The 27445-nt window shown below is 35.8% G+C and overlaps 1 long non-coding RNA gene across 3 annotated transcripts; it reads left to right on the forward strand.

Annotated features, from left to right (window-relative positions):
- Window positions 1-1290: 1290 nt before the first annotated feature.
- On the forward strand, window positions 1291-18164 carry LOC136221984 (uncharacterized). Of its 3 annotated transcripts, XR_010685440.1 has the most exons (8): window positions 1291-1422; window positions 1496-1587; window positions 12217-12281; window positions 12415-12473; window positions 13968-14020; window positions 14180-14298; window positions 15231-15622; window positions 17216-18164. It is a non-coding gene; the product is annotated as an uncharacterized lncRNA (long non-coding RNA). The 3 variants fall into 3 exon arrangements; XR_010685441.1 differs by lacking the exon at window positions 15231-15622; XR_010685439.1 differs by lacking the exons at window positions 15231-15622; window positions 17216-18164 and having other exon boundaries at window positions 14180-14492.
- The last annotated feature ends 9281 nt before the right edge of the window (window positions 18165-27445 follow it).

The following is a 27445-nucleotide window of genomic DNA, read 5'->3' on the forward strand; positions in this document are numbered from 1 at the left end:
TTTTCTGGTTGTCAATTCACATAGACTAATGGTAAGCGGGATAGTGATTGCATTAGGCATTGTCTTGATCATGTTGTATGTCAAGTTTAATAGGACGTGTTATTTCAAAATTTTACAGGTTATGTGTTAGGACATGTTGTTTTGTACAATTTGCCTCTTTTGCTTGATACTAATGGTTTTACTAGACGAAAGCATAAACCATTTCGATTTGAAACAAATATGAACAAAGGACCCATGGTGTAGTGATGTTATTAAGAATGTGTGGTATAATGATGCATTGGTAAATAATAATGTAAGTGTAGAGCTGGAATAATGTGGTAAGAAACACTACAAGAAAAAACGTTATCACCGACAAAAAATTTTGTGTAGGAATTACCGACGGAAAATATGTCTCAGAAATCACCTACACATTGACCTACACATTCGGGGAATGTGTAGGACATTTTTGGCGGGATTATTCTCCCCGCAAATACCAACACCTTTAGTAGGTGATTTTTAGTGTCGGTGATATCACCAACATATGAGATTAATCACCGACAATAAAATGTGCAGGAGTCTAAATAAAAAAAAGTTATATATATATATATATATATAATATATATTTGCTCATTTAGTTTAATATATATATAAATTAAAAAAACTAATTAAAAAATAAAATGTGTTTAAAAATAATTATTAGTCATTTGTCCATTGTTAATAAAAATGGGATAAAGTACCAAAATAGGACTATAGTTTTTGGACAAGTATCAATTTAGGCTCCACGTATAAAATAACACTAATATATGCTTAATGTTTAAAAAATGGTATCAATTTAGACTTCGATAATGGATGGAACATGTCATTATTATTCCGTTAAGTTCTAATTTTTCCCTCCACGTATAATTGACAGAACTTAACGGAGTAATATCAATGACCTGTCTCATTCCATTATCAAGGCCTAAATTGGTACCTTTTTTAAACGTTAAGTCTATATTGGTACTATTTTGTACGTGAAGACTAAATTATACTTCCCCAAAAACCATAGACCTATTTTGGTACCTTATCCCTATAAATTAAAAATTTAACTATTATTTTCTAAAAAAAAGTTAACTATTATTAAAAATAATTATTAGTCATTAAAAAATTAATTAAGAAATAAAAATGAATTTTGTATTAACAATCTGACGATGCACGTTTCAGCCAAAAAAACATCAACTACAATTTTGTACATTTATTTATATTCATAAAAAAAATTAATTAAAAAATAAATATATATATACCTAAATAGAAGGTTTAAGCCTTTTACAAAGATTTCAACCTAAAGAAGTCCTAACCTAATATCCTCCTCTCTTTCTCTCTAAACGATCTCATTTCCGTCTTCACCAGCGCCACCGGCGCCGCTTTCCTCGATCGGATTTCTGCTCTCCACGACCTATTCTCCAGGTAAGACTTCTCGTTGCTTCTTCTTCTTCTTTAAAAGAAATCTTGTCTAACCAAGACTCTTTTTTTTTTGAAGGTTCATGTGCTTCCACAACTAACTCAAAAGGGAAGGAAGTCAGCAGCAGCTTCAGGTCTTTGGGGCAAACAAGTTCAACTGCTGACTAGAAGGTAAAGTAAAGAAACTCCTCCCTTCTTGCTTTGATGTTGCAGCCACAAGATAGTTTATGTTTCATCAAGTAATTGCTTTCTTCTTGTTCGATAAAATGTCTAAGAGACAATTTTTGAAGGTACAAACTGAAATAATCTTGCAATTCTGTTTTGTTGAGTTTTAAGTTTGATTTTGAGTAATCTTGGGCTTATAATCTTCTCTCGTTCTTCTTCCTTATCGAGTGATACTTGTTTGAGTGCCTGCTATTTTGTACTTAAGTTGGTCGCCTGTTTTGTCTCTAAATGGAAACCTAGTTTTGCTACTCTGTTTTGCTCTATTTTCAAACTGCATAATAAATTTCTGTTATTTCAATATCATTGATTTTTTTATGATCATGATTATGCTTAAACATTGATTCAAAGTGAGTTGTTTTGCATAATATTTTATAACTGGTTATAGTTAGCATTGACGAAATATATGTAGCAAATGTCATTTCAGATTGTGACATAATCTTGATGGTTATGCAACCCTTTGACTGCCCAAACCTGGTATAGTGACAGTGGCGGCAACAATAATTGAAAACCTGATCTTAGTTTTAAGTAGTTGTTCCTAACAATAAATTATGTTGGAGTCAAATTTGATGTAGCAAAATGATATGTAAGACTTGTTTTTTTGCTCTGTAGCATGAAACTTCTATATGTTTTAATCAGTTATTGATTTCCATTCTAAGCAGATAAATATTGTATGCTCCACAGGCTGGAAAATGAAAGGAAGAATCCACTTCCTTTACAATTAGAACCCCGACCTTTGCAAAGAGATTTGTTGTGTACATTTTTGATTGTTGGAACAGTATTACGTGTAATCATTAAGAAAGTCTATGAGAAGCATGTTCTCCAATTACTCATTACTGGTAAATGGGTGAAATTCCTCAACATACTTTGTCAAGTGCGTGAAGGAATATGGTGTGGCATGTTGACACCATTATTGAAGCTCCGTTATGTGTCCAAAGATATAATTATAGCAAGTGATGAAGGAAATTAAGGCTAAGGTATAGCAGCGGAAATATAAAATTTTTAGCCTACTTCCTTTTAACCATAGGATCCGTTAATCGTTATTTCATATAAAGAGGGATAAGAAGGAATACCTTTCGATGAACAATCTACCGTTGTTAAAGAAGCGCCCACAATTCTTCTCCGAGATTCCAAATACAAAGATTAATACGGTGAGGCTAAGATGAAATCAACCCTTATGAGATGCAATCAAAATAGATTGCCTCTAACAAACCAACACATGATCAAAGAGAAAGAGGGATGAATAAGATTAATCAATCGATGGAATGCCGTATGAATTCTTGTTCACGAACTTGTGAATAGAATTCTTTTCTCTCTCTAAAATAGCAATTTCGAAAATCACTTATAGGAGAGGGATAGGCTAAGTCGAAATTCACTATAGGGAGGGGTATATATACTAGCTTGTATCTAAACCCTAGTTAGATAGGAATAGGTTACTTAATAAGAATCCAATTCGGAAAAGGATTCCTAATTATTATCTCACTATATATCTAATATATTTAGGATAATAATAAATAACCTAATTGGATAATAATAGGAGAATATTAATCTAATTAAAACTCCTAATTAAATTATCTCTTAATTAATTTAATTCATAATCCTAATCAAATTAGGATTAATGGAATAAAATTAATTCCTTACTAATACATATAACTTTCGGCCCCCTCCTAGTATTTGGGCCTTACTGGGCTTAATTGGGCTTCCATCTATTAATCATATCCATCTCTCTTTTGGTTCCAAGTCTTATGTGTGATCCATTAGGTCCTTACTACTTCTGGCCGTATGCAACCTATTAAATTAATTTTTTCAAGAATTATATTTAATCCCTTGCATAACGGAATGATGTACAGAGTATGTTATTGGCAAGTCCGTAATCATTCCCCCAGAGTCCATTAAGAAGACAGGTTGATTCTGTCGTTAACCCTTCCGTATTAGTTACGGTATAATACGATCCTTTATCAACTACATCCTTGAACTGAATCTTATGACTATGGGTAATGTCAAGTCACATATAGCGAGACGTTCGTTTTACTTGTTATTGGCCGAGTCAACTCAAAAAGATAGGTTAAGTGAAATCTGAATTTCTACTCTTAAGCTATCACCTTGCAAGGGTTTAGAGTCGAGTCTTCCACAAGCGATCCTTGGATGTATCTCCCATTAATCGGGAGTGATAAATGCTCAATCCAATGTATAACTACCCTGAAATTACTTCCTTTGACACCCAACCTTTGCAGTTCACACCCTAGAGTCATCTCTGTTAAGGATCGTGGGACCACAGGATCAAAGTCTCACATTCAGTAATTCAGGATGACCAATTAACATTCCTTTGAGTCTGAGGATTAGTTATACCTATTAATACCAATGAGATGAACAGTTGACAAGGATGAATCTACCCATCCTGTTATCTCAAGTCGGATCCCCAATCCTAATGAACAACGTTTCACCGGATCTATGTAACTGTCCAGATATCTATATATGTGAAGCTTGTGAGATCAGCTTTCTATCGGACAGAAGACATTGTTACATACAAATCTCAACTGTGATATATCAATCCTAAATATATCACTTGACTTGGGGTGGTTTTAAGTTTATTAGTTTATTATAAAGTTTTGTCTCACTTCATGCTTGTAGGAACACTTTATAATCACTTTAAACAAACTTACGGATTTCCTTTTATTAGACTTTATTTAGTGCTTAAAAGGGATTGCTTTTATATAGTTATAAAACATATATCTCATTAAAACAAATGATATAAAGAACAATTCATTTACAATAAGTTTGTATCCCGCAACAATTGACTATAGGACACTAAACCCCAACATACTCCCACTTGGACTAAAGCCAATTGTTTCTAAAACTTATCCCAGTAGAAGTTAAATGACGATCATGTACTTTCTGGGTTAAAGGCTTTGTTAACGGATCTGCAACGTTGTCCTCTGTAGGTACTCTTTCTATTCTCACATCTCCTCTAGCCACAATCTCTCTAATGATGTGGTATCGCTTTAGGTAGTGCTTGGATGCATTATGAGACCGTGGTTCCTTTGCTTGCACAATGGCTCCATTGTTATCATAGTACAGAGTAATGGGATTGACAATGTCAGGCACCACACCTAGTTCTGTAATGAACTTTCTAATCCAAACTGCTTCCTTTGCTGCTTCCACAGCAGCGATGTACTCTGACTCGGTCGTAGAGAAAGCTACGCTTCCCTGCTTGGAACTTTTCCAACTGACCGCGCCCCCATTTAGGATAAACAGGTATCCTGATTGGGATTTAAAATCATTCTCATCTGTGAGATGACTAGCGTCTGAAAATCCTTGTATTTTCAGATCTCCTTCTCCGTACACTAGAAACATATCTTTAGTTCTTCTCAAGTACTTAAGAATGTTCTTGACGGCAATCCAATGCTCGTCTCCCGGATTCCTTTGGTAACGACTCGTTACAGATAACGCGAACGCTACGTCGGGTCTAGTGCATAGCATAGCATACATAATCGAACCGATCGCGCTGGCGCACGGGACTACAGCCATACGTCGTTTGTCATCATCAGTTTTAGGACATTGATGATTGTTTAACTTTACTCCATGTAGCATGGGTAAGTTACCTCGTTTCGATTCAAGCATGCTAAACCGATTTAGCACCTTTTCAATGTATGTAGCCTGTGAAAGACCAAGCAGTCTACATGATCTATCCCTGTAGATCTTTATACCAAGTATATAGGCTGCTTCACCGAGGTCTTTCATTGAGAAGTTACCGGATAACCATATTTTCACTGACTGTAATAGAGCAATGTCATTTCCCATTAACTGTATATCATCCACATATAGTATGAGAAATGCTATAGAGCTCCCACTTGCTTTCTTGTAAATGCAAGCTTCTTCGCAATTTTGTTCGAAACCAAATTGTTTTATGGTTTCGTCAAAACGCTTGTTCCAGCTTCTAGATACTTGCTTGAGTCCATAAATGGATCTCTGAAGTTTGCAAACTTTATTTGCATCCTTTGATATGAAACCTTCAGGTTGCATCATGTATACATCCTCAAACAGGTTTCCGTTTAGGAAAGCTGTTTTCACATCCATTTGCCAAATCTCATAATCAAAATGAGCGGCAATTGCAAGCATGATTCTGATTGATTTGGACATAGCAACGGGAGAGAAGGTTTCGTCATAATCAACACCTTGTCTTTGACGATATCCTTTCGCTACCAACCTAGCCTTGTAGGTGCTAACCTTTCCATCCATTTCAGTCTTCTTTTTGAAGATCCATCTGCACCCAATGGGTTTTATCCCTTCGAGTGGATCAATCAAAGTCCAAACTTGGTTAGTATACATGGAATCCATTTCAGAATCCATGGCCTCAAGCCATGCTTTAGAATCTGGACTAGTAAGAGCCTCTTCGTAGTTTTCGGGTTCGTCGTCTAACACGGGAACCTCGTCATCATCTCCCACTAGAAAACCATATCTAACTGGCAGTTCACGAACTCTTCGTGATCTACGAATAGGTGCCACTGGAGTCTCATCTAATGGGACTTCTTCGGGTACCTCGACCACCTCCGTTGTTTCAGTTGGTGTTTCTTCCTCTTGAACTTCGTCGAGTTCAATCACGCTTCCCTTTTGTGTTTCTTTGAGAAACTCTTTCTCTAATAAGGTTGCGTGTTTGGATACGATTACTTTCTGATCATATGGATGATAGAAGTAATATCCCATAGTTTCCTTAGGGTATCCAATGAAGAAACATTTATTAGATTTAGAATCTAATTTGTCGGACGCAACGCGTTTGACATATGCTGAACAACCCCATACTCTCATGAAAGAGAACATGGGTTTCCTACCAACGAACAATTCATATGGCATGGAACTAGCGGATTTAGTTGGTACTCGATTTAGGGTGAAGAGGGCAGTTTCTAAGTCATAGCCCCAGAACGTCTTTGGAAGTAAGGCCATGCTCATCATGGATCGTACCATATCTAATAGGGTACGGTTTCTCCTCTCGGATACACCATTGTGTTGTGGTGTATAGGGAGGTGTCCATTGTGAGCATATCCCACATTCAGTTAGATAATTCAGAAAATCATCAGAAAGATATTCGCCACCTCGATCAGATCGAAGTGTCTTTATTTTCTTTCCTAATTGATTTTCCACTTCATTCTTGAAGCATTTGAACTTGTCAAAAGCTTCTGCTTTGTGCCTCATCAAGTAGATATAACCGTAGCGAGTATGGTCATCTATGAAGCTAATGAAGTATCTGAATCCTCCTCTTGCTTGGACTGACATAGGGCCACATACATCTGAATGAATGAGTCCTAGAGTGTCTGATACACGCTCACCTTTATTGCTAAAGGGTGTCTTTGTCATTTTACCTTTTAAACATGATTCGCATGTTTCCAATGATTCAGAATCGATTGGATCTATAAGCCCATCCGAATGTAGCTTTAGCATGCGTCTCTTGTTTATATGGCCTAAACGACAATGCCACAAGTAAGTTGAATTATCTAGCTTATGTCTTTTGGTATCAATTGTAAAAACAGGAGTTTTATCATCTAACACATAAATCCCATTTTGTGATATTCCTGAAAAATAAAAGATCGAATCTTTATAAAAATTGCAACTATTGTTCTTTATTGAAATATGAAAACCGTCGTCAACGAGACGGCTAATAGAAATAATGTTACGAGACATCTCAGGAACGTATAAACAATTCCTTAATTCTATTACAAGCCTAGAGGGCAAAAGTAAAACATAATCTCCAATTGCGAGGGCGGCAACTCTTGCTCCACTTCCCACTCGCAAGTTTATGCTTCCTTTCTTTAGTTTCTTAGTCTGTTTTAGCTCCTGCATATTTGTACAAATATGAGATCCACATCCGGTATCAAGTACCCAAGATTCAGACAATGAAACCGTATTTATTTCAATATAGAACATACCAGATGAAGAAGCACCGCCTTTTCCCTTCTTGAGGGTGGCTAGATACTCCTTGCAGTTTCTCTTCCAATGCCCGTCTTTACCACAGAAGTGGCACTCTCCTTTGGGCTTCTTAACTTCCTTTCCCTTGGACACATCTTTCTTACCTTTCTTGGGATGTTTAGAATTGGGAAATTTCCCTTTTTCTTTTCCTCGATCCCTCGATTACAAGAGCCGGTATGGCCTTGTCTTTCTTCATATTAGGCTCAACTGATTTGAGCATGTTTGCAAGCTCTTCAAGAGAGGTTTGCAAGTCATTCATTTGGTAGTTCATGATGAACTGTGAATAACTCTCTGGGAGGGACTGAAGAACCAAGTCGGTACTTAATTCGTTGTCCATCACAAATCCAATACTAGAAAGTTTGGTAATATAGCCTATCATCTTGACACAATGTGTCATGACAGATGTGCCCTCTTGCATCCTGCAACGATATAACAGTTTTGATATCTCGTAGCGTTCGCACCTGGTTTGTTTCCCAAACAATTCCTTTAGGTGCATGATGATGGAATAGGCATTCATCTCCTCATGTTGCCTTTGTAATTCCGATGTCATCGATGCAAGTATGATGCAAGCGGCATGATCATCATCAGCCTTGTGCTTCTGATAAGCATCAATTTCCTCGATGGGAACATCATCTTCAGGGACAGGGGGTATCGATGTATCAAGTACATACCCAATTTTCTCGAACTTCAAAACAATTTTGAGGTTACGAAACCAGTCGATGAAGTTTGAACCATTCAATTTGTTATCGGTAAGGATGTTTTGCAGATTGGTTTTAGTCATGATTTTAAGAGTGTGTGTTTAAACAAAACCTGAGAGTGAGAAAGAGTAAACGTATGTCATTCATTTGCTTTAAAGTTTAACAATCTAAAATTATAGGCCTTTTAATTTATTTCAGATTGCTCCCACTATTTTGCCAAATTAATAACCCTCCATATTAATTCGAAGAATTTCACAAATCCTTTAGTGAGCTAGGATCCTAACTCCTGAGATTTCGCCTTGAGTTTACTTAACAAGCTAGTCTCATTCATTAGGTAGATTCATACAATCAATCACATCTTTAATGTGATTCCTAGGTTATTGGGTTACTAACCACATTAGTAACTAATATGCTATTCATATTAATCCCAACCGTTTTGCCCATTAGTTTATGACAACATGAGTTTACTCATCCAATTATCATAATCTAATTTAAGTATTACCCCCATATTCATGAAAAATAATTTTCGATAATTCAGGTGTTACCATAAGACCCCGAGCTTGAGTTTACTCAACAACCCAAAGGCCCCCAGTACTGCCGGCTGAATTATAATATTAGGGAGGGGCAACCGATTTTAATAACTTACTTATTTACTTAACTTTTTAATGAGGGATTTTATTTAAGTCTCATAATCTAACTTAGTCTTGATTTGCTTTAGCATACATCAGACATACATACATTCACATACATTGGCGTTATGGACATATCATCTAAATTATTCCGTCGAGCCAGAGACGGAATAAAAGGCCAAACCTAAGGAAATACTAACTATTACATATTTCTCTTTAGGTCATCCGTCTTCTCCTTGGCGCCTTGAAATTACATATTAATTTCTATACTACTATAAGAAAACTTCAACTGAATTGAAGGGAATTAGATGAGAGGAGAAATTACAATAGATAGTAGAAAGGCAGGACGCGCAGGCCCTATTTCAAAAATACCAAAAGACTAGAAGAGGGTCCAAATATGTCCATAACTCCAAACATGCATAGACTCAATTAAATAAATTTAATTGGTTGATTAGATAACCGGCTTATGTAATATTTAGGTTAATCACATTAACTCGTCAAATTAACTTTCATCCAATTTTACTTCTAATCGTTTTGTATCTTTATATTAATCCTTAGATTAATATAACCATATAAAACGTTGATTATGCTCGTCTCATTTATTTTGATTTTAATTCATTTAACACTTTGATTTACATATTGGTAAAAACAAACATTTAAACGAATTATTCATTCGATAATCAAAACAGAAAACTATTAATTTTTGAAACATATATTTACATTTAACATAAAACGATTTTAAACACATTTAAAAACAAGTGGGTATCGGGCCGGGCCCGAGGGCGGGCTGCTGCCGATTGGCAGCAGCCCCTTTGGCCACGCGGGGCGCTGCCGCAGCGGCGCCCGGCGTCGCACGCGGCCGCTGCCGCGAGGCAGCAGCCGCGTGACAGCAGTCAGTCGCGCCGTGAGGCGCGACTCGGGCTGCTGTCATATTTTTTTTTAATATTATATATATATCAGTTCTAAAACAATTTTAAAACGATTTTCAGAAATAGGAAAAACTACAATAGATTTCCGTTTTATCATTTAGAATTAATAAAACTAATTTTATCAATCTAACTATAAAACTAATAGATTTTGTTATAATGATTATCAACCGAAATAATTAGGAACATAAGCATAATCAGTTTTAATTAACAATTAATCAAAACTTTATTTATCTTTAGAATTAATTAATCAATACTATTTGTCAATTAATCCTAACCATAAATATTTATTCAATCCTATTGAAAACTTCTATATTTTCATATATGAAATAACGGATTTAACGATGACTCTGATACCACTGAAGGAAATTAAGGCTAAGGTATAGCAGCGGAAATATAAAAATTTTAGCCTACTTCCTTTTAACCATAGGATCCGTTAATCGTTATTTCATATAAAGAGGGATAAGAAGGAATACCTTTCGATGAACAATCTACCGTTGTTAAAGAAGCGCTCACAATTCTTCTCCGAGATTCCAAACAAAAAGATTAATACGGTGAGGCTAAGATGAAATCAACCCTTATGAGATGCAATCAAAATAGATTGCCTTTAACAAACCAACACAAGATCAAAGAAAAAGAATGATGAATAAGATTAATCAATCGATGGAATGCCGTATGAGTTCTTGTTCACGAACTTGGGAATAGAATTCTTTTCTCTCTCTAAAATAGCAATTTCGAAAATCACTTATAGGGGAGGGATAGGCTAAGTCGAAATTCACTATAGGAGGGGTATATATATTAGCTTGTATCTAAACCCTAGTTAGATAGGAATAGGTTACTTAATAAGAATCCAATTCGGAAAAGGATTCCTAATTATTATCTCACTATATATCTAATATATTTAGGATAATAATAAATAACCTAATTGGATAATAATAGGAGAATATTAATCTAATTAAAACTCCTAATTAAATTATCTCTTAATTAATTTAATTCATAATCCTAATCAAATTAGGATTAATGGAATAAAATTAATTCCTTACTAATACATATAAATTTCGGCCCCCTCCTAGTATTTGGGCCTTACTGGGCTTAATTGGGCTTCCATCTATTAATCATATCCATCTCTCTTTTGGTTCCAAGTCTTATGTGTGATCCATTAGGTCCTTACTACTTCTGGCCGTATGCAACCTATTAAATTAATTTCTTCAAGAATTATATTTAATCCCTTGCATAACGGAATGATGTACAGAGTATGTTATTGGCAAGTCCGTAATCATTCCCCCAGAGTCCGTTAAGAAGACAGGTTGATTCTGTCGTTAACCCTTCCGTATTAGTTACGGTATAATACGATCCTTTATCAACTACATCCTTGAACTGAATCTTATGACTATGGGTAATGTCAAGTCACATATAGCGAGACGTTCGTTTTACTTGTTATTGGCCGAGTCAACTCAAAAAGATAGGTTAAGTGACATCTGAATTTCTACTCTTAAGCTATCACCTTGCAAGGGTTTAGAGTCGAGTCTTCCACAAGCGATCCTTGGATGTATCTCCCATTAATCGGGAGTGATAAATGCTCAATCCAATGTATAACTACCCTGAAATTACTTCCCGTGACACCCAACCTTTGCAGTTCACACCCCAGAGTCATCTCTGTTAAGGATCGTGGGACCACAGGATCAAAGTCTCACATTCAGTAATTCAGGATGACCAATTAACATTCCTTTGAGTCTGAGGATTAGTTATACCTATTAATACCAATGAGATGAACAGTTGACAAGGATGAATCTACCCATCCTGTTATCTCAAGTCGGATCCCCAATCCTAATGAACAACGTTTCACCGGATCTATGTAACTGTCCAGATATCTATATATGTGAAGCTTGTGAGATCAGCTTTCTATCGGACAGAAGACATTGTTACATACAAGTCTCAACTGTGATATATCAATCCTAAATATATCACTTGACTTGGGGTGGTTTTAAGTTTATTAGTTTATTATAAAGTTTTGTCTCACTTCATGCTTGTATGAACACTTTATAATCACTTTAAACAAACTTACGGATTTCCTTTTATTAGACTTTATTTAGTGCTTAAAAGGGATTGCCTTTATATAGTTATAAAACATATATCTCATTAAAACAAATGATATAAAGAACAATTCATTTACAATAAGTTTGTATCCCGCAACAATTGACTATAGGACACTAAACCCCAACAAGTGAGAGGTAGGCATAAAGTATATGTCAATTTAGCATGTAAGTGTTCATTCTGCTTCTTGTCCGTAACTGGAAGTATGTATGTCAATTTAGCATGCAAGTATTCATTCTGCATGTCCATAATAAAATTTTTTGTACACAGGTCTTACAATGCATGCACAACAACATAATTGGGTCGCATCCCTTATTGGTGTTCACAGCTTACAGGTTATCGTTGACTTGATTGGAAGTGTTCTACTCCTTGTTTGTCTTTCTTATTAATAGTTGTGTGGTTAACTCATCTGGAAGTTACTGTCTTCATTCTCAATGCTTAGTGGTTTTATATGCTTTCTTGTTGCAGAGTTTGATTACGAGCATGCACCTTTTGTTACTTTGATGGATGTTCTCACACATTCGAAGGTATGATATTTGCTTTGTATTTGAACTTGTTTCCTCTTATGGTTCCAATGGGACATAGTTGATCCTCGTTGACTATCATATGATATGAGAAAACGAACAAAACAAAATTTATTTCATAATTTTTTGGTTCTAAATTACATGCATTTTAGTTGTCTTGGTCTATGTGGATTTCGTTCCTAGACCCCTAGCTTGACAGTGTTATTGGAGGAGCTATCTTACCCCCAGGTGCCAGGCCTATAATTTCACGAGCTTCCACAAATTTAAAAAACCATCGGGACAAAGGATTCACATGGTCTGGATCCAAACTACTAGTTCAACTAAAGGGAAACCAGTTCTGTAGTGAACTTGACGATTGACCTGTTCTCAGACTAACCCAAAACTAAAATAGCAGCCATCGGTTAACCTGGTCAACCAATCTGGCCAAGTTTAAAATGATATCATTTACCATTTTTATCTCTAACCCTAATAATAGATAAAATTGATAGTCATTATGGTTTGCTCCTAAGTTTCTCAAGACAATGTAAGGTCATGACTCAACTGTCAACATATGTTCCACTATGGGGTTCATTGGTTATCTAAATCTGATTAGAATATGATCTAGTTATTGTAATTTTTCAAGTCAAAGCAAACGTAATATGGTTTATTGTGTCTTTTATCATTATCAAGTAGTATGTCAAAATTGTTCATGGAGAATGTACTTCAAGTGTACATTTGCTCTATTAGTTCATGTTACAATTACATTCATTTCATATTTCATGATTATCTGGAGTCTAATTCATCCATTTTGGACTTCTAACTTGGCGGATTTTCTAGTATCTATAGGTTATGTTAGGCAATGTTGGACATAAAACCTTTCTATCTGACAAACACTTCATTATATTTATATTTATAGGCTTAATACATCAGTTTTCTTGTACTTGTCCAAATTATCCTATTTCCCCCTGAAATTGCTTACCATGACCTCTTTGGTTTCTAAATTTGCTTAAAGTGACTTATTGGGTCCTGAAGTTAATGTTCCGTTAGCCCTCTGAATTTCGGTCATGCCAAGTCAATTTTTTTATACACCTATAGCTTAGCGAGTTATGTTTTACACTTGGATGGATAAAGGAATACAAGTTTGATTATTATTTTTCAATGATTGGCAACAATACTTCACTGATTGCTTTTTTAATTCTTGGATTTTAGTATTCTGTTTTATTGAATTTAAGTTCTCTATCTCTTAAATTCTTTTGATTTTGTTTTTCCTCATATAAGAAGTTTTTTTTAATGTTAATTAACTTCAAGTTATCATTACCCTGCAATTTTATTGCTAGAGAGTAATTTGTTGATTTACTCAAGTTAGAATTGTGATGTTAGGTCTGGATAATTTTGTTTTTGGTGATCTATTTATATCATAGAGAATTTGATTTATGAACTATTGATATGTGTCATCTAAATTCACGTCCACGTGTATGGTATGCAAATGTTTATTGATTGGTATATGTATTTGTTTAGGATGTTCGGTAAGCAAATGGGATGAATCAGCCTTGTGGAAACTCATGGAAAAGGTAAGGTTCTAATTTATAAAGTTTTAGGCGATAACAAAATATTATGCTGCTATCTATGTGTTGTAAGGTTCTAATTTATAAAGTTTTAGGACATAACAAGATATTATCCTGCTATCTATGTGATGTTAGGCAGGTTATTGATTTTTTTTATCTCATCAGCATACTACCTCAAACAACATAGGCATTGGACAAGAAGTCGAGTCATGGAACAATAATGTTGCCTCGTCGAATCAAGATCAAGGAACTTCACATGAATTATGGAATACTCAACTAATAAGGTACATAGAATTTCATAATTCATGATAAATAGTACCTGTAAGTTTGGCTTGTTAAATGTTGATGGTTATTATAATTCTTTGCTTGCATTATTAGCTATGGGAATCTAGTCCGATTTTATAATGTAATTAAGGATGATTTTATGTATGTATAATTATTAAGTCTCACAGTTATAGTTTATATTGTTTTTTAACCATACGGTTATTAATTGTTTTATTGTTGCAGTTGCATGATATACAATATATTTGCTTTTCTTGAAACATCTGTTGATTTGTATGCAATTTTTAGTTTTTATGTTGTTTGTTATATATATATGAGCTTCCTTCAATCCAAATAAAGCGACTAAAAATAAAATATAAAAATGATTTGAATATATTTTATAATTTCCCACCCAATTTCTGACCAGTATCTGTTGGTAAATTATTTAAATTAATATTCTGAAAAAACAGATCACCAACACATATGGGTCGGTGATGTAGTCGGGATGTCCGATGGAAGTCACCTACTAAAAGTAGTCGGCGTTTCCGACACAAATCACCGATTGAAAATTGTGTCGGTGATTTAGTGTGTCGGTAAAAAATTATCGCAACTACTTACCTACGAGGTCAACGCCGACACATCAATAAATGTCGATATTCCGTCGGTGATCATGATCACCGACACATTTTTGGCAAACAGCGACGGATATTTCCGTCGATGATAGCTATTTTTCTTGTAATGAATTTAAGGTATTGGAATCAGATGAGCTTTTGTGTCAATCACTTCCATTCCTCTCGTTAGACCATATGTAGCACTCATAGCTACATCCCGAACTCAATTACTTCCTAATAATTGTTGTACTTAACAAGTCACATTAATTTCTTAACCGACAGTATCTGAACATACTTTTGGGAATTATTGGTATGAAATTAAAGCCACTGGATGATGATCTTAGGTAGGAGAAACTGCTGCTGCAAACAAGTGTAAGGGATGATGAGATTCTTCATTTAACTAAAGAAATTATGTCATTATAAGAAGATGAGGAGGTGATGTGGAAGCAACAATATCATGTTTCTTGGCTTATGGAGGGGGATAAAAATACAAAAAAAAAATCCATCAAAAGCTAGTGCAAGGATGAAAACAAATTCAATTCAGAGGTTTAAGGATAGCAATAAGGTGTGGCATAAAGATGAGGATGAGATTGAAGGGATTGTGGTTTCATATTTTTGAGATTATTGTTTTCAACATCTTATGAACACGTGGAGCTTCTGAGTCGGCCTTCTGAAGCGGAGGAAGTGTTGGTTGCTTTGAAACAAACATATGGTTCTAAATCTCCTGGCCCTAATGGTATGTTTGGTCTATTCTTCAAAACATATTGGGATGTGGTTGGTTTTGAGGTGATTTCTCTTGTCCTTGATGTTCTTAATAGTGCAAAATTTCCCCCACACTTAAATCATACTTTTATCACTCTTATTCCTAAATTCTGAGATCCTAGTTGTCTTAAGGATCTCTACCCTATAAGTCTGTGCAACGTTATTTATAAACGTATCTCTAAAATTCTAGCAACTATGATGAAGTTTTGTTTACTATCGGTCATCCATCAATCGGAAAGTGCATTTGTTGCAGGTCAATTGATAACAGATAATGCTTTAATTTCTTTTGAGTTGTTCCATTCTATAAACAATAGAATCAAAGGGAATAAAAAAATTATGCTGTGAAATTAGATATAAGTAAAGCATATGATAGGGTGGAATGATGTTTTGTCAAAGATATGAGATTGCATGGGGTTTCCTTGTTGTTGGGTTGATCTAATACAAGGTTGTTTATCTTATCTTTCCTACTATTTCCTTATAAACGGGGTACCAAAAGGTTTTGTTAAACCGACTATGGTCTTTGTCAAGGGGATCTGCTATCACCTTATTTGTTTTTAATTTGCATGGAAGGGTTGTCGGTATTGATTAGGGAAGTTGTGTAAAATTAAAGGTTTGCGTGGTATTCGAGTTAGCAATTTGGGTCCAGTAATTTCACATTATTTTGTTGATGATTTTGTTCTTTTCTTTAGAGCAATATCTAATAAGTGTCATGTTTTAAGGGTAATTCTTCATAATTATGAACTAGCTTCTAGTCAATGCATTAATTATGATAAAAACATATATTATTTTCATTTCGGGGGTGTGTATTTCCCGAAGAGATAATTGTGCACAAATTCTTGGTGTTTGCAAAGTTTCTTCCTCTTCAAATTATCTTAGTTTACCAATAGTTGGGGGTCGTTCTAAGAAAGTATTTTTTAATTTTCTTAGGGAAAGGTTATTGAAATGTATAAAAAGGTGATAAGAGAAGTGGCTGTCTCGTGGGAGAAAGGAAGTTTTGATTAAAATGGTTACACATACAGTAGCACAATTTATAATGAGTTGCTTTTTGTTACCAAAATATTTTTGTGATGAATTACAACAATTAATGGCACAAGTTTAGTGGAATCACGATTCGAATTCAAAGCGAATACATAGTTCAGATGGGAAAAATTATACATGCCTAAAGACGAGGCAGGTTTGGGTTTTTGGAATATTTTTGCTTTCAATCTTGCGATTGTATGTAAACAGGTATGGAGGATGATTGGGAATTCTTATTCTATGTGTTCTTTGGTTTTAAAGCATAAGTATTTCCCTAGACAAAATTTGTTGGAAGCTAAGATTGGGTATTATGCTAGGCATGTATGGAGGAATCTTCTAAAAGCAAGACATATTATAATAAATGGTAGTTGTTAGAAGGTTGGTGATGGGAGGTCAATCCAATTAATACAACCTCGTTGGATCCCTGACATTCCTTGTAATCGACCCCTATTTTTGCTAAAATCCCCACCATCCCAATGGATTTCCAGTTTGATTGACTTTGATAAATTTTGTTGGAAAAATGATCTTGTTAATTTTTGTTTTTCCCCAGATGTTACTGATGTTATTTTCAGATTGCCAATTACTAGATGGACATGTTCAGATTTGCTGTTTTGGGCACATTCAAAGTCAAGTTCATATATGGTAAAATCGGGTTACAAAGTAGTTGTTGATTCATTGGAATTATATTCCAATTTAGAAATGTCATCTATGATTGGGTCGAATTTTTGGAAGATGATGTGGTCTATCGAGGCTCCAACTAAAATTTTACATATTATATCATGTGCTATGAAAAATATTTTTCCATGTTATGGAAATTTGTTAAAAATGGTGTTAATCTACAAGATGGATGTTGTTTTTGTGGAAGAAGTGGTGGATTTTGCAACAAAAATCTATAAGGTAGTAGGAGAGAATTGTTTTAATTGGTTTGTAGAGGCTTTCAAAGTTTTGCAGCAGCGTGACATTGCTATTTTTGTGGGATGATTTGGTATATATGGTATGAAAGATGATTTGGTATATATGGTATGTAAGGTTGCACATGGTTTTGTTTTCATTGGGGTTGAATATGTTTTCGAGATTTCTTCAATTTTGGGTGGTTTCATTATGCAAAAAGTGTTGGTTCAAGGGAGTGACGGGTTGTCTACTTCGAAGCTTCAGCGGCAGCTACATGTGATGTGGTTTCCTTTGTGGAAAACGTTTTCAAGATCAATTATGATGTTGCTTATGCTCTACATAACCATAAAAGTTCATTTGGAATTGTTATTCGAGATTGCAATGGCATGGTGGCTCTTTCGAATGCTAGCCCATATGTGGAGCTCCAAGCAATTCTATCTTCGGTATTGCACAAATAAGTTTTCTTTCGGTTTTGGTTGCCTCAGATTCACTTTCAATGATTCAACTTTTGAAGGGTGAGGTTTTGTGCAGTAATTGGTTAGATGTGATTGTAAAGGATATACAGGAAAAGGCGTTGACGTTTGCAAATATAGAATTTATTCATACAAGGCGTCGAGCAAATTTTGTTGCTTATAATTTAGTAGTCTGGGTAATTTATCTTTCTCAAATGGAAATTCAGATTGTAGATTTCCCATCTTTTTGTTTCATCTTGTATTTTGTGTGATATTGTTGTTCATCTTTCTTGAATGCACGTGTTTTGTTTATATAAAAAAACTATATGCTAATAATGGAATCAAACATGTACTTAATTACTTTAGACCTAATACATCCTCAGTCCCTCCAAATTGTTCAAAAACTGCAACTGACCTCCTGAACTTCAAAACGTTACAACTAACCCCCTTAAGTTGTTTATTTGGAACAAATAATCGATTTATGCCGATTGAACATTGACGAGATAAAAGAATGGATTTGGACGAAGAAAGAGGATAAAATGATGGTATTTAAAGGATTATATATTTGAGTCTTTTTCCGTTATAAATTAGGAATTTCAAGTATAAATCCCAATTTTGTTCATACATGAGAGCCATCATGTGCATATGATGTTATGTTTTGGATCTGACGTGTTCCACAATCTATTAGAAGGGTTATTTGTTCCAAATAAATAAGTTGAGAGATTAATCGTAATGTTTTAAAGTGGAAGAGTAAATTGCTTTTTTTGGACAATTTGGTGGCAGGTAATGTACTAGGCCATTATTTTAAGGGTAAATTAAAAAAAAACTCATGTGGTTTCATTTTTTTTTGCAGAAAAAATGACTGTGGTTTTTTTCTTTTCAAATATAGGACTGTAGTTTATTCCGTTACATTATTTACGGATTTGGTGAAGATGCCGTTTATTTGCTGACGTGGCTAAAGGGCAAATATGAGTTTTTAAAAGATTAGGATAAATTTCAAAAAAAAAAACCTGTGGTTTCACTTTTTTTATTTTTTGCAGATAAAGGACTGGTTTTTTCTTTTCAAATACAGGACTGTGGTTTATTCCATTACACTATTTACGGATTTGGTGAAGATGTCGTTCATTTGCTGACGTGGCTGAAGAGAAAATATGGATTTTTTAAAAAAAATGACTATAAAAGGCCTTGAACAACCATGTGAAATTTATAGTCAATATTGTAGCCACAAAATAGGTATAAAAAATCCATTGGTCAATACTGTAGACCCAAAATAGTTATAAAAAATCCATTGGTCAATTTTTTTAAAAATCCATATTTTCCCTTCAGCAACGTCAGCAAATAAACAACATCTTCACCAAATCCGTAAATAGTGTAACAGAATAAACCACAGTCCTGTATTTGAAAAGAAAAAAATCACAGTCATTTTTCTGCAAAAAAAAAGATAAGTACAAAAAAAAAATGCATGTGCTTTACACTTTTTATAAACGCGAACCTGTGGTTTTTTTTACAAACAGATGTATGTGTTAAACGCCGTTAGCAAACAGAGGCCAAATTGACTAACGGTGTTAAAATTCAAAGAGAAAAGAGTTAATTTGATCCTTATATTTATTTATTCTATAAATTAACCCCCTAATTATCTAATTATCACAAATAAACCCCAAAATCAAAAATAAAAATAAAAAATACCATCTTCACCATCTCTTTTTAATTTTTTTTATTTCCCTTCTTATTTCTCTCTCCTCTCTTCTTCTATTTTTTTTTAAAATTTGATTCCAAAATTTTTGGAAATTTCAAGAAATTCTGGAAGTTTTCCAGAATTCAGTGAAATTCCAGAATTCTGGAAAATTTCAGAAATTCTGGAAATCTTTCAGAATTTCTAGAAATTTCCAGAATTCTGGAAATTAAAAAAAGAAAAAAAAAAGAAGAAATAAGAAGAAGAAGAAGAGAAGAGAGAGAGGAAGAAGAAAAAAGGAAGAAGAAGAAGAAGAAGAAGAGAGTAGAGGAGGAAGAGGAAGAAGAAAAAGAAGAAGAAGAAGAAAGAAGAAGAAGAAGAAGAATAAGAAGAAGAAGAAGAAGAAAGGAAGAAGAGAGTTAATTTATTTTTATTTTTATTTTTGATTTTGGGGTTTATTTGTGATAATTAGATAATTAGGGGGGTTAATTTATCAAATAAATAAATATAAGGACCAAATTAACTCTTTTTTCTTTGAATTTTAACACCGTTAGTTAATTTGGCCTCTGTTTGCTAACGGCGTTTAACACATGTCTCTGTTTGTAAAAAAAAACCATAGGTTCGCGTTTGTAAAAAGTGTAAACCACAGACATTTTTTTTGTACTTATCCCAAAAAATAAAGTGAAACCACATGTTTTTTTTTTAAAATTTACCTCAATTTTTTTAAAAACTTATATTGTCCTTCAGCCACGTCAGCAAATAAACGACATCTTCACCAAATCCATAAATAGTGTAACGGAATAAGTCGCAGTCCTATATTTGAAAAGAAAAAACCACAGTCATTTGTCTGCAAAAAAAAAAAAAAAAGTGAAACCATATGGGTTTTTTTTTTAAGAAATTTACCCTTATTTTAATTAAAGAATAAGTTAAAGATTTTGAATTTCAAAAATAATTGGTGCAAAATTCTATAAAAAGAAGGAAAAATTACAAAATTGGGTAAAATGGAAGACCCATTTACTCAATCTACTACATATCTAGATTGTTTTTGTGTGACTTTCCCATAATACCCTCAATATTTACAGCGCAGCTATCTCCCTCCTGTATGACTTCACAGATTCTAGCATATGCGAAGCCTGCGAAGTTAATGTTTGGTTTAGTTGATAATTTTAATTAGCATATGCGAAGTCTGGTTGTGTTTTTAACAAAATTCGCTAAGTGGTATATAACAAAAAAATGTCAAACAACAACAGATTCTAACATTAAAATCATAACATTATCAAAATTTACAACAAGATTGCCACAATAAACTCCTAACAAATCACTTCTTAGTACATAGGCTCCTATTCACCACCGATGGATGGATGTGTCTCACGCTACAGAACAAGATTGCCATAATAAACTCCTAACAAATCACTTCACAATACATAGCCTCTTATTCACCACCGATGGATGGATGTGTCTCACGGTACAGGCTCTTATTCACCACCGATGGATGGAAGTCCATACCTTTTGGGATGGATGTCTCTCATGGCATCCAGTGCGCCGCCTTTCAAAAATGAATGTTATGTATTCAACCACCTTTAGAAAAAGTTAATCGTGTTAGGCAGAAAAAAGGACGATTTGGCTTCGCGAAATGAGGATTCACTAACTATGCGAAAATAAATGTGCAAGGAATAGGGTGATTTTACTTAGCGAAACGATGATTTCGTGACGTCTGCGAGGAGAAATATGACGCTCTGACTTCACGAAACGATGATTGCGCGGAGTCTGCGGGAGAAATTTATCGAATTACCTCGCAAACTTCGCGTAATCATTATTTTGCGAAGTTAAATCGATAAATTTCTCCCCGCAGACTTCACGAAAACGACATATGCTAAGTGAATTTATGAGAAAAAACGTAGAGAAAACAGTATATACTTATATTTTTTGACAAAAACAATATGATAAACTGGGGAAAACGATGAAAATAACGTATAATCGCCATTTCTTTGATGGTTACAAGAAGAAAGAAACCAAAAAACGATCAGAAAATGGAAGATGAAGAACCATGGCTTCGTTTTCTAGGATTAGAAAGATGGAGAATCAAGAGATGAAAAGAGAAAGAAGAGAAATACATGGTGATTTGGAGAAATGGTGCAGATTTCGTGCAATTTAAAGGAATATAGGAAGATCAAAAGTCTGGGAATCATTAATGGAAGAGCTGCCAACCGTTCGCGTAACCAATGAGAAGGGGGAAGAGGAAAAGTTAAGGGTATTATGGAAACGTCACACAAAAAACAGACTAGATATGTAGTAGGTTGAGTAAATGGGTTAAATATGTAAACGAGTCTTCCTTTTTATCCAATTTTGTAATTTTCCCTAGCAAAACAAAAAGTACTATTGGAGAAAGAAAAAAAAAAGTAAGGTAGTTATAACGTGGAACCCAAAATATTAATATACTCACTCCATTCTATTATATAGGTAATTCTAGGGTTGGATGGATGAACAATTGTGTTTTACATACAGGGTTTTAGATCCAGGGGACGAACCCATGTCTGGAGCGGCTGCCTGTGACTTGAGACTTGAGGGAGAAAGTTTGGGATTTGTGTTCTAGATCTAGGGTTTGGCTTTGGATATCTGTATTATGTCGTGTCAAATTAGTAAATTACTAAAATGGGTTTTAGTTTTAAGTTAACTAATTTATTCAAACTAAGGGGATATAACTAAGAATTCTGTAAACACCGCCGACTAACAAAACCTTTCTTCTTTTACCAATAACCGCCACCGCATCCTTCACCGCAGCCCTCCTTCACCGCTGCCGCATCCTTCACACCGCTGAATGTCTAAATGTTGAGGATCCGCTCAGTTAAGCTTCCGTCTCTCCTTCTGGAGTGCTATGTCTTCTCTTATGAGATGATCTGCCGTCCGTGATTCATCGCCATTCTCTGTTGTAGTTTCTGGTTCTGATTGTTTCCGGCCAGCGGAATTGGGTCCTATTTTGTACCTTCATCATCTGATTATGTAATTGTAAGCTGCTTTATGCCCTGATTAATCTTGATTGATGATTTACCTTTCATGTTCGACGATTGATCGGCGTATGGTTTGTTGCTTTACCCTTAATTGGAGTTAATCTGTTTTGGCTACTTAATTGCCGATTTCCTCTCTTCATTCTTGCTATTCTTGTGTGGTGGTTGGTTGATTGCATCTGGACATTTGTTTGACTATGGAAACGAATAAAGGTCTAGCAGATGAATATGCTCAACTCTGCTTGAGTAATCCGGACGATGGTTTGGAGATTTCTGATGAAGCGCTCCTTCCTAATTCACAGAATCAAACTTTCTTTATCGTAGGGCAGTTCCTATCCATCAAGGCCACGCATTTTGAGTCAATGAAGTCTACTTTAGCGGCAATCTGGAAACCCGTCAAAGGGGTTACGATTACTGAAACGGATATGGAAGGAAGGTATATGTTTCAATTTTATCATGAACTTGATATGAGGAGGGTTCTTAACGACGGGCCTTGGACGTTTAACCAAAATCTTCTCATCCTAAAACAATTGGATATATCTGAACAGGCGTTAACTCCAACTCTGGTTGATCTCATTATATGGGTGCAAGTCTCTGATCTGCCTATCGGTTTTCAAACGGAAGCAGTTTGTAGAGCTATTGGCAATCACCTTGGTAACTTCATTGATTCTGATCCTAAAAACTTCTCTGGTTTGAGACGTAGTTTCTTACGGATCAAAGTTACAATTGATGTGCGTAAGCCCTTGAAGACGAGTCAAAAACTAAAAAGAAGTGGGGGAGATTGGTTATGGGTGAATATCAGGTATGAACGTTTGCCTCAATTTTGCTTCTTTTATGGTATTATTGGTCACTCTGACAGATTTTGCCCAAGTCTCTTCGACATTACTGAAGCTCCTCAGGAAAGAAAGTATGGAAGTTGGTTGAGAGCTGTGGTCAGAAAAGTGGGAGTACAAAGGGGTAAAGAATGGCTAAGGGATCCCTCGGCTGAGGAAGATAATGTCAGATTTGAACAAGCTATTCAGTGTAGTCCTGTAGGTATTAAGGCAGGAGGAGATGGAAGCTCACTGATATTGAGGTCCAATAAGAAGCTAGAAAGTAATGGTATTAATCTACGGGCTGGTGAAGGCTCTAATTATACTATTCAGCCAATGGAAGACGTGATAGTCATTGATCCGAAAAGGCAGAGAACAAGTGATATAACTATGGAGTTTGTCCAGAGCGGTTCCGTTCAACCGAAAGACGGCAAAGTGGCGAGGCCTGGCGTTCAGGTCCGCCAAACACCATGAGTCTACTTAGTTGGAACTGTCGAGGGTTGGGCAACTCTTGTACAGTTAATGTCCTTCGGGACTTGATACGTGCCCACAAACCTCTTATAATATTCTTAATGGAGACAATGATTAAAGAGGTGAAGGTTTTGGCTATCTGCAGGAAGTTGGGTTTTGACAATCAGTTTGTTGTTGATGGAATTGGTCATAGTGGCGGTCTTGCTCTTCTTTGGCGTAGTAGTGTCGATATTGAGGTAATATCTTCTTCTGTCAATTTTATTGATACTGTGGTCCACATCCCCTCTCTTCCTTCTTGGAGATTGACTGGTTTCTACGGATACCCGGAGAGGCGGAGGAGGAGGGACTCTTGAGACCTCCTTAGATCGCTGTTTAAGGATGATAGGGAGGCTTGGTGCTGTGTGGGTGATTTTAATGATATCAGCAGTGTGACTGAAAAAATGGGTGGAGCTCCACGTCCGAATTGGTTATTAGAGGGATTCAGGTCGGCTCTTGAGGACTGTGAACTTGTGAATTTACCAATGAAGGGGCATCAATTTACATGGGAGGTTGGTAGGGGTTCTAACAGATGGATTGAGGAAAAATTAGATAATGCTTTGATTAATGCAAGATGGAAACAAAATTTTGGGAACTCAGTCCTTCTCAATGCTACGGCGGCATGTTCTGACCACTCGGCCTTCGTATTGCAGTTTAAGGCTTGGATGCAATCCGCTCGGATACACAGATTTCGGTTCGAAAATCATTGGTGTCGTGAGAGTAGTTGTGCATCGGTCATTAGGAATGCTTGGGAATCTGTGGGTGTCGGTTCACTATCAGAAAAAATTGCTTTGTGCTCTGAGGCCCTTCAGAAATGGAGTAAATCGTTGAATGGAAATTTTCGATCTCGGATTGATGAATTAAGACAATTATTAAAGGATTTTCAGGGGCGCTCTGATCGATATGGGACTGAAATGTACAGAAATTTTAAAGCTGAGTATGTCAAAACTCTTCAGCAACAGGAGGATTTTTGGAAACAAAGGGCAAAACTCTTTTGGTTGCAGGAAGGTGATTCGAATTCGAGGTACTTTCATGCTTATGCTACATCCCGAAAACATAATAACTCCTTCTCTGAACTCATGAATGAAGATGGAAATTTGTGTGGATGGGGGAATGGGCTAGAAAACATTTTACAGAATTATTTTCAGCAAATATTCTCTAGCGCTGGTTGTGATGATTCAGAAATTCTTGAAGCTGTTCAGGAGCGGGTGTCTGAAGCGCAAAATGTTGAATTAATAGGTCCCTTTATTGCTGATGAAGTAAAGACAGCTTGTTTTGCTATGCACCCTGATAAAAGTCCGGGTCCGGATGGACTTAACCCGGCTTTTTTCCAACGTTTCTGGAGCATTGTCGGATCTGATGTTACGGGTATGTGTCTTAATGCTCTTAATTGTTCTCAGCTGCCTCCAAAACTGAATGACACCATTATTGTTCTTATACCGAAAAAGCATCTGTTGAGCGGGTAACAGACCTTCGACCTATTGCACTGTGCAATGTCCTCTTCAAAATAATCTCAAAAATGCTGGCAAATCGGTTCAAATTAATTTTACCTTCTATTATCTCATTGACTCAAAGTGCTTTTCTTCAGGGGAGATTGATCTCTGACAATATTATTGTTGCTTATGAAGTAATAAGAGGCAAGGGAAAAGGGGATTAGCGGCGCTCAAACTAGATATGAGTAAGGCTTACGACCGGATTGAATGGAACTTTCTTTGGGATATGCTTAGCAAATTGGGTTTTTGTAGGCAATGGATTGGCTGGATGAGAATGTGTGTGGAATCGGTTTGTTATCAGATTTGTCAAGATGGAAGAGAGATAGGGCCTATTATTCCTACACGGGGCCTTCGGCAAGGTGATCCGCTTAGCCCGTTTCTATTTCTTATATGTGCAGAGGGTCTTTTGGCATTACTTCATGTCAAGGAGATGGCGGGTCAGATACATGGTTGTCAGATTGCACGTTTGGCTCCTCGGATTACTCATTTATTCTTTGCCGATGATAGCTACCTGTTTTTTCGGGCGAATTCCCTAGAGGTTCAAGTGATCTATGCATGTTTACAAACATATGAGAGAGCCTCTGGTCAGTGCATTAATTTTGAGAAATCCGCCTTATTATTCAGTGTAAATACTAGTACTGTGGACAGGGATCTATGCAGCTCATGTCTTGGTGTTAGAGAGGTGAGCGACCTTGGATTTTATTTGGGGGCGCTTGCTGCTGTAGGGCGGAGCAAGATGCAAACCTTTGGGTTCATTAAAGATCGGGTGCGGGCTAGAATTAATAATTGGAAGGAAAAATTCCTATCTAAGGCGGGTAAGGAGATACTTATCAAGTCAGTTTTACAATCAATAACTACCTACATCATGAGTGTATTTCTTCTACCAACTCAATTTTGTGATGAGATTCATCGATTGATTAATCGGTTCTGGTGGAGGAATAATAGCAGCACAGGTTCGGGGATTCATTGGATGAACTATGAACGATTATGTGTCCCTAAAAGATTTGGAGGATTGGGATTTCGGCGTCTTAGGGACTTCAATATTGCTATGTTGGCAAAACAAGCTTGGAGAATCATTATTTGGCCTCAATCATTGGTTTCTCGGGTTCTACGGTCAAGGTACTTTCCTAATTCGGATTTTTTTACTGCTGATGTAGGTCATAACCCGTCCTTCATTTGGCGTAGCATTCTGGCTAGTCGACCGCTGATTTTGCAAGGCCTAAGATGTAAGGTGGGAAATGGCCTTTCAACCCAAATATGGGGTGAGGCTTGGCTTCCTGATCCTTGTAACCCAATGATTGAATCTCCTATTGATATCAACTTTCCTACTGGCACTGTGGCTGATCTGTTGACATCTAATGGGCAATGGAAGCGTGAGGTGATCAGCTCCGTGTTTAGTGAAAGGGACTAAAAACTTATTCTGGCTATTCCGAGGGTTCGTATCTACGAAAATGATGGATGGTATTGGGGGGCTGAAAAATCAGGTCAATATTCGGTGAAGTCTGGATATAGATTATCTAGCAGTATGCATCTATCTACTGTCAATTTGGTCTCTAATCATTGGAAGCTCATTTGGAAGGTGTGTATTCCTCCTAAAATTAAGATTTTTATTTGGAGATTATTCACGGGTTGTATTCCGGTTTTGCATAACCTTCTGATTCGTCATAGCAATCTTTCTCCCATTTGCCCGATTTGCTCAATCTTTTATGAGGATGAAAATCACATTTTTCTTGGTTGCTCTTTTGCTCAACAAGCTTGGATGCAATTCTTTAACAACAATGTTATATTCTATGTCCCTGATATCAGAGTTTGGCTTAATCATTTGTTTGAAACCATGAGTTACAATGTTGATGGTCGAATATTCTTTCTTATCTGGTGGCTGTGGAAAAATAGAAATAACATGGTTTGGAATCAGAAATGTGATTCGGTTCAGGATGTTGCTAGGTTT

Source organism: Euphorbia lathyris, chromosome 3 (genome assembly GCF_963576675.1).
Source record: "Euphorbia lathyris chromosome 3, ddEupLath1.1, whole genome shotgun sequence".
Taxonomy (NCBI): domain Eukaryota; kingdom Viridiplantae; phylum Streptophyta; class Magnoliopsida; order Malpighiales; family Euphorbiaceae; genus Euphorbia; species Euphorbia lathyris.